The following is a 15,660-nucleotide window of genomic DNA, read 5'->3' as shown; positions in this document are numbered from 1 at the left end:
GGCAGGGACTGAATCGACCTGGGATTGGAATAAAAGCTTCATGCAGACTCCACCCTATTCAATGTATAAAAGATCGGGTAACTGTGCCAACCTACGCAAGGAGACCCCTCCTAAGCTCAAGGACTTGACATGAAGTGTGCAGTTCTACTTAGAACTTCACTGTCCATCTAGAAAGAGTTTATTCATATGTCACCCTAACTCCTCTTGAAGCTTATAAATATCACCACTAGTGTTTGCCACTAGAGATGTTGCAATCTCTAGTGGCAGTTTGGTGTAGTGGTTAAGAGTACGGACTTCTAATCTGGCATGCCAGGTTCGATTCTGCGCTCTCCCACATGCAACCAGCTTGGTGACCTTGGGCTCGCCACGGCACTGATAAAACTGTTCTGATCGAGCAGTGATATCAGCGCTCTCTCAGCCTCACCCACCTCACAGGGTGTCTGTTGTGGGGAGAGGAATGGGAAGGCGACTGTAAGCTGCTTTGAGCCTCCTTCAGGTAGGGAAAAGTGGCATATAAGAACCAACTCTTTTCTTCTTTGCGAATGTGTTGGAAATCTAGACTTACTCTTCAAACGCCATGGCTGTTTTCTCTCAAACGCCCCTTCCCATTTTGATGAACTGGTCATGATTTAAAATATACCTCAAGTATATTTGGATCGGGGCATTTTTCACCAAATAGTTGTCACCATCTCTGCCAACTGTGTCTATAATGCTTCAATCTGTCATTAAAGAAGATATGTACATATCCTATAGCATAACATACCTCTTTAAAAAAAAATCCCCACATTCACAGATATCTTCATATGCCTCCCTGCAGGGCCTTACATTTTGCAGGTTTGAATATACTGGTAGATCCTGACAAACGGGCTTTGAATCAAGTAAATATATAAACAAACAGACAGATAAATAAAAGAGTAGCACGCTGCCTGAATGGTCTATAAATCTAACTAACAAATAAATAGTTTTGATTTTTCCCCTTTAGAAAAGCAAAAGGCTTCTACATATCTAATACATTTATTTCTTTATTATATATTTATTATATCTATTATATTTATTATCTTTATATACCACCCTCCCCGAAGGCTCAGGGTGGTTCACATAAAACAGAAACAATACATATAACTCAGTTTAACAACAATATAGTTATAACAGCAGTATAGTAGGATAATATGGAGAACATTAACGCATACTGATAGCCCAGTGGGTACCGTGGGAGGGAGGTTCCGGGGAGGGTCCTTGGGAAGTGGTGATTCAGGTTGACTTCAACCAAATGCCTGGTGGAGGAGCTCCCTTTTGCAGGCCCTGTGGAACTGTTCAAGCTCCACCAGGGTCCTGATCTCCTCTGGGAGCTCATTTCACCAGGTGGGGGCCAGGATGGAGAAACTCTGGCCCAGGATGAGGTCAGGCGAGCTTCCCTGGGGCCAGGGATCACCAGAGAGCTGGATGTGCTGGAGCGTAAGGTTCTTTGGAGGGTGTAAGCAGAGAGACGATCCCTTAGGTACACTAGGCCCAGACTGTGTATGGCCTTAAAAGTGATAACCAGAACCTTAAGTCTGATCAGGAATTCAACCAGAAGCCAGCGCAGCACAGCAGGTGTTGCTGTGAGGACTCTGGCAACTGCATTCTGGATCAGTTGCAGTTTGCAGATGAAAGTCAAGGACAGGCATGTGTAGAGTAAGTTGCAGAAGTCCAGTCTTATGTAATTTGGTTCCACTAAACAAGCAAAAGGAAAAATGCATGCCTTGTTTCCATGCTTAATAGCTTTTCTTTCCTGAATGAATGCATATTTGTTCTATTTTATTTGCTTTATTTTTTTGTTTTGTTTTATTTATTTATATATTTGTCATATATTTATTTTATTTTATTTATTTCTATTTTAGATTTATATGGTTATGCCAATTTCTTGAGTCTTAGATTTATAATAACCACCCCTCCTTGGATGTTGGCTCGAGACGGTTTACACCATAATACATTAAAACATTGATCATAACCAATAAAGCAACGAACAATTAAAATTTAAACAATTATAAAAAGCCTAGGATTCCAGTTCTCAGATTAATCACCTTGCAGATGTTGTAGTCCTTCTGATTTTATTCCAGGCAGACTCTTCTGGGTCTTATGGGAGGAGACCAACAGATGTTATACCATAGATCATTTATTGGCCCCCATCAAATGCCTGGCAGAAGAGCTCCGTTTTGCAGGCCCTTCAGAACCATGAAAGCTCCTGAAGGGCTGGCAGATCTTCTGGGAACTCGTTCCACCAGGCTGGGAACAGGGCCAAAAAGACCCTGGCCCTGGTTGAAACCAAATGCATTCCTTGGGTGTCAAGGATCACCAGCCAGTTGTAATTGGTGGAGTGCAGCACTCTATGGCGGGCATAGTAACAAATGGGTTCTTCAGATAATCTGCTATATTCTTTCCAGGCAACCACCTAGATTTTTCTCTCTTTCACAGTTGATTTCTAGAGTGTTAAATTACATTTCTAATAAGATGGACAGAACTACAGGTTATATTCAAGTGGGTAGTCATGTTGGTCTGAAGAAGTACAATATAAGTAGAGTCCAATAGCACCTTTAAGACCGACAAAGATTTATCCAAGGCATGAGCTTTCAAGTGCATGCACTCTTCCTCAGACTAAATGAAAAACCATCATAACTGTGGCAGAAATTCAAGAACAGGCTAGAAAGGAAGACTGGAGAAATGCAAGCTATTACAACAGTCAAAACAGTGGCATACCCTGGATTCAACAAGGACATAGTTTTTTTTAAATCTCACTGTACATACTAACCTCATTCAACTTTTATAGCCACATTCCTTACAATTTTCTCTTCTATTTGTTTTATTTGGAACAATGTGACTGTAACGTGATGTTAGTAATATGTAATGCAATTTTGAATTTAACTCTCTGGTCTAGGACAAGATAGCTGCCATCACATCTTGTCACTTGCAGTGATGTTTCCACACTTGGGTGGAGATGGATGGGGCCAGCAACAACTAGGAAAGTGTCTGCCATTATTTACTAACGTGGACAGAATCTGTAAACAGCCCGTGGCGCCACGGGCGCCACGGACTGTATAAAGGAGTAAGGGGTAGTGGGGAGGAGTTAGGGCGGGACCGGTCCGGGATAAAAACTCGGGGGGGGGCCAATCAGGAGCCGCGAAGCAGCTCCTGATTGGCCCCTCCGAGTGTCAATCCCGCCCCAAGCAGTGTCAATCCCGCCCCATTGCCTGCTTCACTCGCTCGGAAAATGGCGGCCCGCCTGGTGAGAGCCTCGGCTGGGGGGTGGGCCGGGAAGCCTTCTCTCGGCCGGCGGAGCGGCCTCGCAGCGTTGTGGACGCTGCGAGCCCGCTCCGCCGGCCGAGAGAAGGCTCCAGAGAGCCTCGGGGGGGTGGATGGGTGGGGGGGGGGAAGGGAAGCCTCCGATTCCCAGCCCCAGCAACTGCGAGCCGCGCGCAGCGCGGCTCGCAGTTGCTCCCGGCCTGACGAGACTCCAGCCGGCGAGAAGCTGAAGAGAAAAAAAAAACACCCCTGTAGGAGCCTTTCGCAACTCCAAGCCGGCACGCCCACGAGAGCCAGCAGAAAAACATTAACCCTGTAGGAGCCTTTCGCAGCCCCAAGCCGAGAGCCAGCAGAAAAAAAAACCCTGTAGGAGCCTTTAGCAGCTCCAAGCCGAGAGCCAGCAGAAAAAAAAACCCTGTAGGAGCCTTTCGCAGCCCCAAGCCGAGAGCTAGCAGAGAAAAAAACCCTGTAGGAGCCTTTCGCAGCCCCAAGCCGAGAGCCAGCAGAAAAAAAAACCCTGTAGGAGCCTTTCGCAGCTCCAAGCCGAGAGCCAGCAGAGAAAAAAACCCTGTAGGAGCCTTTCGCAGCCCCAAGCCGAGAGCCAGCAGAAAATAAACCCTGTAGGAGCCTTTCGCAGCCCCAAGCCGAGAGCCAGCAGAGAAAAAAACCCTGTAGGAGCCTTTCGCAGCCCCAAGCCGAGAGCCAGCAGAAAAAAAAACCCTGTAGGAGCCTTTCGCAGCTCCAAGCCGAGAGCCAGCAGAGAAAAAAACCCTGTAGGAGCCTTTCGCAGCCCCAAGCCGAGAGCCAGCAGAAAAAAAAACCCTGTAGGAGCCTTTCGCAGCCCCAAGCCGAGAGCCAGCAGAAAAAAAAACCCTGTAGGAGCCTTTCGCAGCCCCAAGCCGAGAGCCAGCAGAAAAAAAAACCCTGTAGGAGCCTTTCGCAGCCCCAAGCCGAGAGCCAGCAGAAAAAAAAACCCTGTAGGAGCCTTTCGCAGCCCCAAGCCGAGAGCCAGCAGAAAAAAAAACCCTGTAGGAGCCTTTCGCAGCTCCAAGCCGAGAGCCAGCAGAAAAACATTAACCCTGTAGGAGCCTTTCGCAGCCCCAAGCCGAGAGCCAGCAGAAAAAAAACCCTGTAGGAGCCTTTCGTAGCTCCAAGCCGAGAGCCAGCAGAAAAAAAACCCTGTAGGAGCCTTTCGCAGCCCCAAGCCGAGAGCCAGCAGAAAAAAAACCCTGTAGGAGCCTTTCGCAGCCCCAAGCCCACGAGAGCCAGCAGAAAAACATTAACCCTGTAGGAGCCTTTCGCAGCCCCAAGCCGAGAGCCAGCAGAAAAAAAAACCCTGTAGGAGCCTTTCGCAGCCCCAAGCCGAGAGCCAGCAGAAAAAAAAATCCTGTAGGAGCCTTTCGCAGCTCCAAGCCGAGAGCCAGCAGAAAAAAAACCCTGTAGGAGCCTTTCGCAGCCCCAAGCCGGCACGCCCACGAGAGCCAGCAGAAAAACATTAACCCTGTAGGAGCCTTTCGCAGCTCCAAGCCGAGAGCCAGCAGAAAAAAAACCCTGTAGGAGCCTTTCGCAGCCCCAAGCCGAGAGCCAGCAGAAAAAAAAACCCTGTAGGAGCCTTTCGCAGCCCCAAGCCGAGAGCCAGCAGAAAAAAAAACCCTGTAGGAGCCTTTCGCAGCTCGAAGCCGAGAGCCAGCAGAAAAAAAACCCTGTAGGAGCCTTTCGCCGCTTCAAGCCGGCGCCCTGGGAGCCCCGGCAGCCGCCCACAGCACAGCTGCTGGGTGCTCCCTGCCCTCATAGCCCCAGAACACAATGGAGCCGCCGGGAAAGCCGCAGAAGAACAAAAAAATGCAGAGGAGCCGCCACAGCCCAGCGCACCACACCTGGGACTCCCGCCTCCTCTTTCAGGTAGCCTGTCCCTCGCTCTGTCCCTCGCCTGCCGCTCGCTCTGGTCCCCACCTGCTAGCGCCCATTGTCTTCTTCATACAATGGGCTTTTTTACTAGTTGACTATAAGTCCATAGTGTCCTAAATATATTTATCTAAGAGACAACCGGCTATAACAATTATTGTATTTATTGTATATTTTATGTTTGCTATTTTTATTTGATGGCTGACCATTGATAAAGGTGGTTACACCAAAATGTGTCTGGTCATTCGTATGTCTTGATTTTATTGAGGCTATGCTAAAAGCCTTGGGCTTTTCACTTGATTAATACTGGTACTACCAGAGAAGATCTGATCCCCCTAGAGTTACTTAAAGCCTTTTTAGAATGGTGGGCACCCATGCTAACCAAAGTCTTTACACAAATAAATGGATTGGGTCCAATGCCATCTGGATGGAAGTTGAATATCATTGTCCCTATTTCTAAGAAAGGTGACAGAATAGATCCACAAAATTATATACCAATAAACCTGTTGGATATATCAGCAAAATTGTATAGTAAATATCTGCTACATAAGCTGGAAGACTAGGTGAGTGAAAATCAGGTTATACATCCCCAACAAGCAGGTTTTAGAAAAGGTCATAATACAGTTAACCACTGCCAAACTTAGCCTTTTCTGGTGTAAATGGCTCAACAAAAGCATTATATGTAGCATTTGTTGACCTAGTGGCAGCTTTTGATTCTATAGACAGAAACCGCTTAGGGTTAAATTTATCAGGAACAAGCATTGACAGATACTCTCTTTATTGTGCAAGCTACATATACTTATACTCAAATCATGGTAGATACATATGGATATTTAATGAATTCCAAGGAAAGGAGTCAAACAGGGCTATGTACTGGCTCCCCTCCTATTCAATCTGTATACAAACAACATAGTTGAGAGTAGGGTTGTGCGTTAGTGTAGAGACATCGTAATCCATCCTTTGTGTGCCTCAAGGTTTTGTTTTTTGAACTTCCTTGTAAGCTTGTAGATCCTTGTAGATCCCTGCTTATGTAACATTCCCTGTAGATTTGCGATCTTCTCATCTTCAGTTCTTGCCATCACACCAAGTTCTGAATTTACATCTCACTCCCTTTGTTGTTTAAAGCCCTCTTCACTAGGTGTGCAGGGGTTCTCCCAAAAAATACTTTTTCCATCCCTTGTGAGGTGCACACCGTCTCCTTATAGTCCACATCATAGACCATGGTCCAGAAATCCAAAGCATTCCCGACACCAGTGACATAACCAGTCATTTACTTGCATGATTTTTCTCTCACTTCTTAAGCCACGGCCACTTACATGAAGGACTGATGAAAACACAACCTGCGCTCCCAGATCCTTTACCTTTCCCCCCATATCCACAAAGTCTATCTTAATATGTTCCATGCTCTGCTGGCAGTATTATTAGTTCCTACATGGATGAGAAGGAAGGGGTAATGATCTGTGGGCTTGATGAGCCTGTCCAGCCGTTCTGTGACATCCTTGATGCGTGCACCAGGTAGGCAGCATAACTCTCTAGATCAGTGGTCCCCAACCTTTTTATCTCCGGGGTCCGGTCAACGCTTGAAAATTTTACTGAGGCCCGGGGTGGAGGTGGTCTTTTGCTGAGGGACATTGCCGCCGCTGCCTGAGCCCCTTCTTCGCTTGCTTTCCTGCGGCGTCCCTGACTTCCCGCCGCCCACTGGGGGGCACTGCCAGCAGCAGCTGTGCAGTGCCATGCCAAGGGGGAGCCCCAGCCATGGAGGCCGCTGGAGAGTACCAAAGGTGAGCCAGCGGCAGAATGGCAGGGCAGCCCCCGAGGCAGCAGCCGGGGAGGACAAAGAGCCGTGGCCCAGTACCAACTGAGCCACGTACTGGGGGTTGGGGACAGCTGCTCTAAGTCTGGTCTCCACACCTTGGCCTCTACACCTCTCTGCAGGGAATCCCCAATTACGAGTAACCATTTCTTTGTACTCTTGGGAGCAGAACTAAAACGGTCACCTGTGTGGACTGTGAAGCGCTTCATGGGGTCGGTGGGGGAGAAGACCTATAACCCTCACCTGTGGGGAGCTGTGACTTTTTTCCTGGTCTACGTTGGGGCTTGCACTTCATGGGGGATTGCACATGGTCCTGTGTTCCTCAATCAACCTCTTCAGGCAAATCTTGGAACCGATTGCTGAGCATCAGTAGGTCAGACCTTCTCGTTCTTCTACTCCTATGTGTAACATTCTTACATTTATTACCCTCATGTATTAGGTCTTCCTCATTTTGTTTTGATAGATTTCCCTCCTCCTGTATTCAATTGTTTCTCTAATCCCCGGACCTTCTCCTCCAGCAGAGCCACTAATTAACACTTGCTGTATTTGTAATAATTGTTCCCCTGAGGTAATAAGACAAACATTGGGCAGATGGCACATGTCGCTGCACGAGCTACTTCAGTCTTCATATCACTTTGATTCTCACCTGGAATACAACTTTGTTGGGCTCTGCTACTTTAGACCCACAGGCCTCCCTTGTTTTCTTGTTTCTATTTGCAAATCTTTCAACCTGTACTCATTGTCTGTATAATAGGCATCTTAGCTGTTCCAGAACTCTGGTGCAAATGCCCCCAACCGGTACTGGGGGGCACGATGTCCCACTGGACGGATTGTGATGTGAGGCTTTTTCTGGCCATCCCCATGGCAACCCTGCAGCCAATGAGGCAGAGGCAGGAAGGAGCCTTGGAGAGGCCAGTGCTGAGGACAGCAGAGGGCCTCACAGCAGGCAAGAGGAGTGCCCAACCAGGGGCTGCAGACCAGAGACAGAGGAGAGGGGAGAGAGAGCAAGTTAGGTGAATTGGGGAGGATTCCTTCCCTCTGCTTGGGAGACACTTCTTGGGCAGATGGCACGTGTTGCTGAATGAGCTTCTTTAGTCTTCATACCACTTTGATTCATCTGAAGTGCTCCACAAATAGTGCTACTCTTAACTGAAACCTTCAGCTTCATCCTCTGGCGAAGAGTCAACGGCCAAGAGTTATTTAGCCCTTGCTCTTGGCTCCTAACAGAGTATTCTGGTTTGATGCACACCCCAAAAGACCTTTGGGTTTTGTTAATATTGTGCACCAGGCCTAACCCTACCCCTAACCCTCACCAGTTTGCTTAACCACGGCTGAGTGAAAGGCTGGGGTGTGACAGTCTCCTGAGTGCAGGCTTACTTAACCACAGCTGCGTGGAAGCCTGGGGTTTACTGACAGCTTGGAAAGGTTTCCTGAATTGTTTGGAATGAATAAATATTTTTTGTTTCTTAAGCATTTATCAGGTGAAAGTATTTAATGTCTATCTATACTCCCTGTGATTAAATTGGTGCTTGGAAAGGAGAGAAAAGGAGGGATTCCAGGGGAGTGTGTACACAGCTATGCTTCCCAACCATAATCTGAACAACTGTGATACTTCCTGTGTCTCTGGAAGCCCGAAGAATGTTTCAGGGGCTTCCAGTAGGTAAACAAGTTGAGAAAGACTAGGGTGGGGGTGGGACATGGTCTGCTGGGGGCTGTCCTTGAAGCAACCATATCCAAGGTACTGCATGTCACTGCTAACAGTTGGTGGGTTGAACTCCCAGAGCAGACTTTGGCCGTACCAAAGAAAAACTAATGCTCTCGACCACATCTAAGCCTCACCCCCCACACCCACACACAGTGGTCTCCTTAATTCTCAACCAAGCAGTAGCCCATGAATGAAGTAAAAAAAAAGATGTTATTATAAGAAAAGACAACAGGGAACAACCGAACGAACAGCAGCAACACTTATGAACATTTTCATTAATTACTTATTAACAAACAAAATTGGCCAGCCAAGCAGTCCAAATCAAAGCTTTAGGAGACATCCCAGGGATGGTCCTGCAGTCCCCAAAGATGCGTCTCCTGATTGTCCTGGCGATCCCCTGTAGGTTTAACATGCCGTTATCCCAGTATCACACATCGTGCACTGAGAATATCTGGGCCACCTGGTCTTAGAAGAGATCGCAGGGGCTGGTCTTGCCTCTCTCGAGAACTTCAACATCGCCTTTAAGGAAAGGGGCCGCTGGGGACAGAATCCAAGACTGGATATTCTTTTGCATTTCTTCTCTCTATTAATCTGGTGGAATTTCTTTTTGTACAAAACGATTCCCCAGAAAGATGGGAAGATAAATATGATTGACACTTTCGGGATGAAAACAGTACTTCCTGCCATTGTTCCTACTTGTGAGCCACGTGGAGGGGAGATATGCCCTCCTATATGAGGAAAGGATCAGATGGCCTCTGGACTCTGCTTCACTGCCTTCCCAGGAGGGCCTCCTTCCTCTTCTTCCCTGGCCTGCTTGGTTCCTCCCACTTGCATATGCTCCCTCTGGGCAGGACCTCAGCAGCCTCCCCAAATCTCCTCATTGCCCACCCCCTTCCATCCTCCTGCTCCATTGCTCAGGACCTGGCTGCACCCCACCAGAAGGATGGGGTGACTCTGCCACTCCACTCCTCCCACTCCCATCCCTTCCTGTGCTGTCTTCTCCCCTCCCCTCTATCTCCACTCTCAGCTGACCGTACTCACCTCCATCCACCTAGCACCTCTTCTTCCACCCCCGAAGTGAAGCTCCCTGCTGCGGCTGGAGGGAGACATCACAGGCCCTGATGCCAAGACACCAGGACGGTGTTCTCCACTGGGAGGAAGAGCGGAAGTCTTTTTTGGGGTGGGGCTGATGCTCCAGGGGAGGCAGAGGGCCCTGGCTCTCGGTCAGGTTGATTAAAGCATACCCGATTTGAGCCAAGGCTGGCCTTCCTAGTCCCCGCCAGATATAAGCAGCCCACAACCGGATCCTCCAGCCGTGGTAGGTCTGTCTTCCTGGCTGCCCCTGGAAATGAAAAACAAGAACATCATAATGAACAGAGTCACTGGGGGGAAATAAGCCTCCTGAGCTCTTCCAAGGGCTCTTCTCTTGGGCAACAGCCAGAAACCCCATCGGACTCAACCCTCTGCCTTTTGGAGTGCAGAAATCTCAGCAGTCCCTAAGGGGCCTTGTCACAGCTCGTTCCTATTGCTAACCCCCTGTGGAGCAGCGGGAGGACCTCAGGCTGAGGTAAGGCCATGGAGGGAGCTTGTGGCTCCTGCCAGCTCCAGACCCCAGATGTCCTCTATGTTGGGGCACACCCTCTCCCTGGTTTCCTGCTAATGTGGGGGGTGGAAAGAGAAGTCTTTGGGGCTTCCTGGGGACCCTCTGTGCTGTCCCTCTCCCCTCCTGGGTGACTGCTGGCCCCTTTCCTAAGGCCTACTCTGGTGGGCCCTTGAGAGGCCATCTCTACAGGGAGATCTTGTGGGTCTTTTGTGGTTGGTATCTACTGGCTCTAAGCATGTCAAGCTAAGCTATTCACCTGAAAAGCCCTCCTTTCTTACGGCTCTGTCCTCGGGCACAATCTGCCATGGGCCCATTTAGGGAATGCTTGTGCTGGGGCACGTACATGGGTTTCCTGGTGTTCTTCTGGCGGCTAGAAGCGCTTAACGTTAATATAGGCAGCAGGCAGCTCGGTGATCCGTCCCGGGGGGTATTTACTCCATAAATATATATTTTTTCCTTATACAAGGAACTGGATGTTGCCTGGAGAAAAAGTGGACTAGAACTTAGCTTGCTAATTATCCCAGATCACACACTGGCTAGGGTGAGACATCCCTCTAGGAGTCCACCTTGTTCTTCAGCTAGAGAGTTCCCTTGTTCCTACCAGTCCTTAAACATTCCCTCTAAATGCTGCCCAAGGAGCTTGCTTATTGTCCTAGGAGGCTTATTGGAGGAGTCTCCTCACTGGGACCTGGAGGTTGGCTGTGAGATTGGGAGAGGAAGGAGGAGGATCTTGCATCCTATCCCGCCAGAAAACAGACTACAGGAGCTGAGGCCTTTGTTCCAGGTGATCCTCTCATCTTCAGAGAGCCACTCCAAAGCATTTTGCTCCCTTGGAGGGAACCTCTGACAGCATCAAGGAAGAAGATACAGGGGGTGAAGGTAATTCTATCCCGACAAGACCTGCGGGAAATTCTGCCTCAAAAGATCTCATCTCAGACCTCTGTAGCCAAGCGGTCAGTGGAGACCTGAGGATGAAATGGGGAGAGCTAAATGCCAAAACTGCTTCGAATCTCTGGGCTCCCTAGAAGAAAGACAGGCACCTCTCAGGAAGCCCTCCAGATGGGAGGCCTTCCACATTGTTCTGTAAGGATGGTTGGAAACACTCAGATTCCGGAAGACTGCAAGAGTCCCCTCCGGGTTAGAATCATAGAGTTGGAAGGGGCCATACAGGCCATCTAGTCCAACCCCCTGCTCAACGCAGGATCAGCCCAAAGCATCCTAAAGCATCCAAGAAAAGTGTGTATCCAACCTTTGTTTGAAGACTGCCAGTGAGGGGGAGCTCACCTTAGGCAGCCTATTCCACTCCTACCTCCTTAGGCAGCCTATTCCACTGCTGAACTACTCTGACTGTGAAAATTTTTCCCCTGATATCTAGGTGTAAACTGCACGGAGCTTTTATTCCAAACCCAGGTTGATTCAGTCCCTGCCGTCTACACAGAATACGATTTCCTTTTGGATTTGGGGCGATTTAAATTTTCTTTCTGCAGCAAGAAGGATTGATCCGGAGTGACCCTACCTTTATTGTGCGATATCTTAGAGTGCTTTTAACCCTCAATATTTTTCAAATCCGGATTGGGAAAGCAAGCTCCGTGGTAGAGAACCCCTGATAGGCAACACCTGCTCATGTGACAAGCTTGCCTTAAAGGAGAAGCCCCTAATTACTCTCAACTTCTGTCGGTCCTGGATTTTTTCTCCCTTCTCTGCCTTTTTCGATCCTCTCCCCCACCCCCTCCAAGAAAAGAAAGAGGCTTGGCTCCCCCTCCTTCTGAACTACCCTAACCACGTGCAGAACACTTTCCTGTTTCAATGGAGGAAGAAGAAGACCCGAGTTCAAAGTTATTGGAATAAACAAAGTAAGTGCAGACTCCGCCCTAGCCTATATCGTTGTACTTGTAGTTTAAACCCATTACTGCGTGTCCTTTCCTCTGCAGCCAACGGAAACAGCATCCTGCCCTCTTCTAAGTGATAACCTTTCAAATACTTAAAGAGGGATATCATGTTCCCTCTCAACCTCCTTTTTTCCAGGCTGATTCCTCAACCAGGGAATGAGAGTGGGACAGAACAGGGGTTTTCCCACTGGGGGTTTGGCTCAGACGCTCTCTCCACTCCCCCCAAACCTTTTCGTTGTTGGGACATGTGCTGAGGCTAAAGTTCCTTCCAGGGGTGCCCCAAAGGATTGAGTTCCTGGGACTGATCCCAAAACATCCTTTCTAGGCTTTCCTCGGAGGGTGGCTTCTCAGGGAGGAGGTGACCTGAGAGATGTGTCTAGAGACATTGAAGGGAACCTATGCAAGGAATTAACTGAGATGGAGCCTTTGGCTGGTCTTACATGAACTATAAGTGTGGTCTTAGCCTCCCATTCAACTCCAGAGGTCATCCTGGCTGGACTCAAAACAAGTTTTGAGGACTTGGATTCATTAACTGAGTAGCCTCCTCACACACCCACACCCTGTGGTCTCCTTAATTCTCAACCAAGTAGTAGCCCATGAATGAAGTAAAAAAAAAAAGACGTTATTATAAGAAAAGACAACAGGGAATAACCAAAAAAACAATAGGAACACTTATGAACATTTTCACTAATGACATATTAACAAAGAAAATTGGCCAGCCAAGCAGTCCGAATCCAAGCTTCAGGAGACATCCCTAGGATGGTCCTGCCGTCCCCGAAGATGAGCCTTTGTCCTGGCAATCCCCTGTAGGTTTAACATACCGTTATCCCAGCATCACTCATCGTGCACTGAGAATATGTGGGCCACCCTGGTCATTAAAAGTGATCACAGGGCCCGACTTGCTTCTATCTCGAGGACTTCAACATCGCCTCCTGCCTTTAAGGAGAGGGGCCCCTGGGGGCGGAACCAAGACTGGATATTGTTTTTTCATTTCTATTCTCTATGAATCCGGTGGAATTTCTTTTTGGACGAAACTATTCCCCAGAAAGATTGGAATATATTTGACACTTTTGGGATAAAAACAGTACTTCCTACCATTGTTCCTACTTGTGACCTACATGGCAAGGAGATATGCCCTCCTTTATGAGGAAAGGATCAGATGCCCTCTAGCCTGTGCTTCACTGCCTCCCCAGAAGAACAGCCTCCTTCCTCATCTTCCCTTCCTGCTTGGTTTTTCCCATTTACATATGCCACTCCTGCGCAGGACCACAGCAGTTTCCCCAAATCTCCTCATTGCCCACCCCCCTCCACCCTCCTGCTTCATTGCTGGGGGCCCGGCTGCCCCCGAATAAAAGGACGGGGTGACTCCGCCACTCCACTTCCTCCACACCCATCTCTTCCCATACTGTCCCCTCCACTTCCCTCGATCTCCTCCCCCAGGTGACCGTACTCACCTTCATCCACCTAGCACCTCTTTCTCCACCCTGGAAGCGGAGCTCTGGAGGGAGCCACTCTTCCCAGTCAGGCCCTGGTGATGGGACACCAGAGGGGTGTTCTCCACTGGAGGGAAGAGCGGAGGTCTTCTCCTGGACGGGGCTGCTGCTGGGGGGGAAGTGGGGGGCCCTGGCTCTCGGTTGAGTACCATAAAGCATACCAATTGGAGCCAGGGTCGGCATTCCCAGCCCCTGCCAGCTTTAAGCAGCCCACACCTGGATCCTCCAACCGCCGTGGGTCTGTCTTCCTGGCTGCCCCTGGAAATGAAAAACAAGAACAGTAAAATGAACAGAGTCACTAGGGGAAAAGGAGCCTCCTGAGGAATGAGTTATGTGGATAGGCCACCAGGAAAAAACCTGCCAGAGCAAGTTACCAATCCAGGTTATGGGATATGAATGTTCATAGGCCGTGAGGCAGTACGTTTACTGTCCAGGTCACACATCTACAGAATGTCCTGACATGAACAGTGACAGAGAGATGAACAATGATATAGCACTGCCTACTCTTGCTGTGAGTTTAGGGCCACCAGAGTCCTCCCGCCCCCAGAACCTCCACCATCCTGTGGGCTGCCGGACACTGTCGTGAGACTGGGGCCACCAGAGGTCTGCCAGGTCCTGACCCACCCAACTCCCCATCACTGGAAACCTTAGTTCCCCCTAAAGTCATTGTAAACCCTTCCAATGGGAACTCCTAAGCTTACTGGACTCGACATTCTGGGCTACTTATGCCTTTTATTTCAGGACAAATATTGATTTTTATTTGTCAAGCCAGGCTTGAGCCAAGTCTTTTCAGCCCCCCATGCTTTGGAGGATGGACTGAGGCATTATAATGTTTTGACACCCCACCTCCAATCTTCAAGGATATTTCCAACCAGGGCTAACCAACCTCCAGGATGGCCAGGAGATCTCGTCCCTCCCCTCATTTGGGGGCTGTTATGGACACATCCATAAAGGCCCTTGAACAACTGGGACTCAAGGATCCTTGATGTGATGCTGTGGTGTGACAGTCTCCTGAGTGCAGGCTTACTTAACCACAGCTGCGTGGAAGCCTGGAGTTTACTGACAGCTTGGAAAGGTTTCCTGAATTGGTTGGAATGAATAAATATTTTTTGTTTCTTAAGCATTTATCAGGTGAAAGTATTTAATGTCTATACTCCCCGTGATTAAATTGGTGCTTGGAAAGGAGAGAAAAGGAGGGATTCCAGGGGAGTGTGTACACAGCTATGCTTCCCAACCATAATCTGAACAACTGTGATACTTCCTGTGTCTCTGGAAGCCCGAAGAATGTTTCAGGGGCTTCCAGTAGGTAAACAAGTTGAGAAAGGCTAGGGTGGGGGTGGGACATGGTCTGCTGGGGGCTGTCCTTGTAGCAACCATACTCAGGGTGCTGCATGTCACTGCTAACAGTTGGTGGGTTGAACTCCCAGAGCAGACTTTGCCCGTACCAAAGGAAAACTAATGCCCTCGACCACATCTAAGCCTCACCCCCCACACGGTGGTCTCCTTAATTCTCAACCAAGCAGTAGCCCATGAATGAAGTAAAGAAAAGATGTTATTATAAGAAAAGACAACAGGGAACAACCGAACGAACAGAATTTTCATTCATTACTTATTAACAAACAAAATTGGCCAGCCAAGCAGTCCAAAATCAAAGCTTTAGGAGAAATCCCAGGGATGGTCCTGCAGTCCCCAAAGATGCGTCTCCTGATTGTCCTGGCGATCCCCTGTAGGTTTAACATGCCGTTATCCCAGCATCACACATCGTGCACTGAGAATATCTGGGCCACCCTGGGTCTTAGAAGTGATCACAGGGGCTGGTCTTGCCTCTCTCTCTTGAGAACTTCAACATCGCCTCCTGCCTTTAAGGAAAGGGGCTGCTGGGGACAGAATCCAAGACTGGATATTCTTTTGCATTTCTTCTCTCTATTAATCTGGTGGAATTTCTTTTTGTACAAAACGATTCCCCAGAAAGA

The sequence above is a fragment of the Paroedura picta genome, chromosome 2, assembly GCF_049243985.1.
Source record: "Paroedura picta isolate Pp20150507F chromosome 2, Ppicta_v3.0, whole genome shotgun sequence".
Lineage (NCBI taxonomy): Eukaryota > Metazoa > Chordata > Lepidosauria > Squamata > Gekkonidae > Paroedura > Paroedura picta.
Note: the sequence above shows the minus strand (reverse complement) of the source record.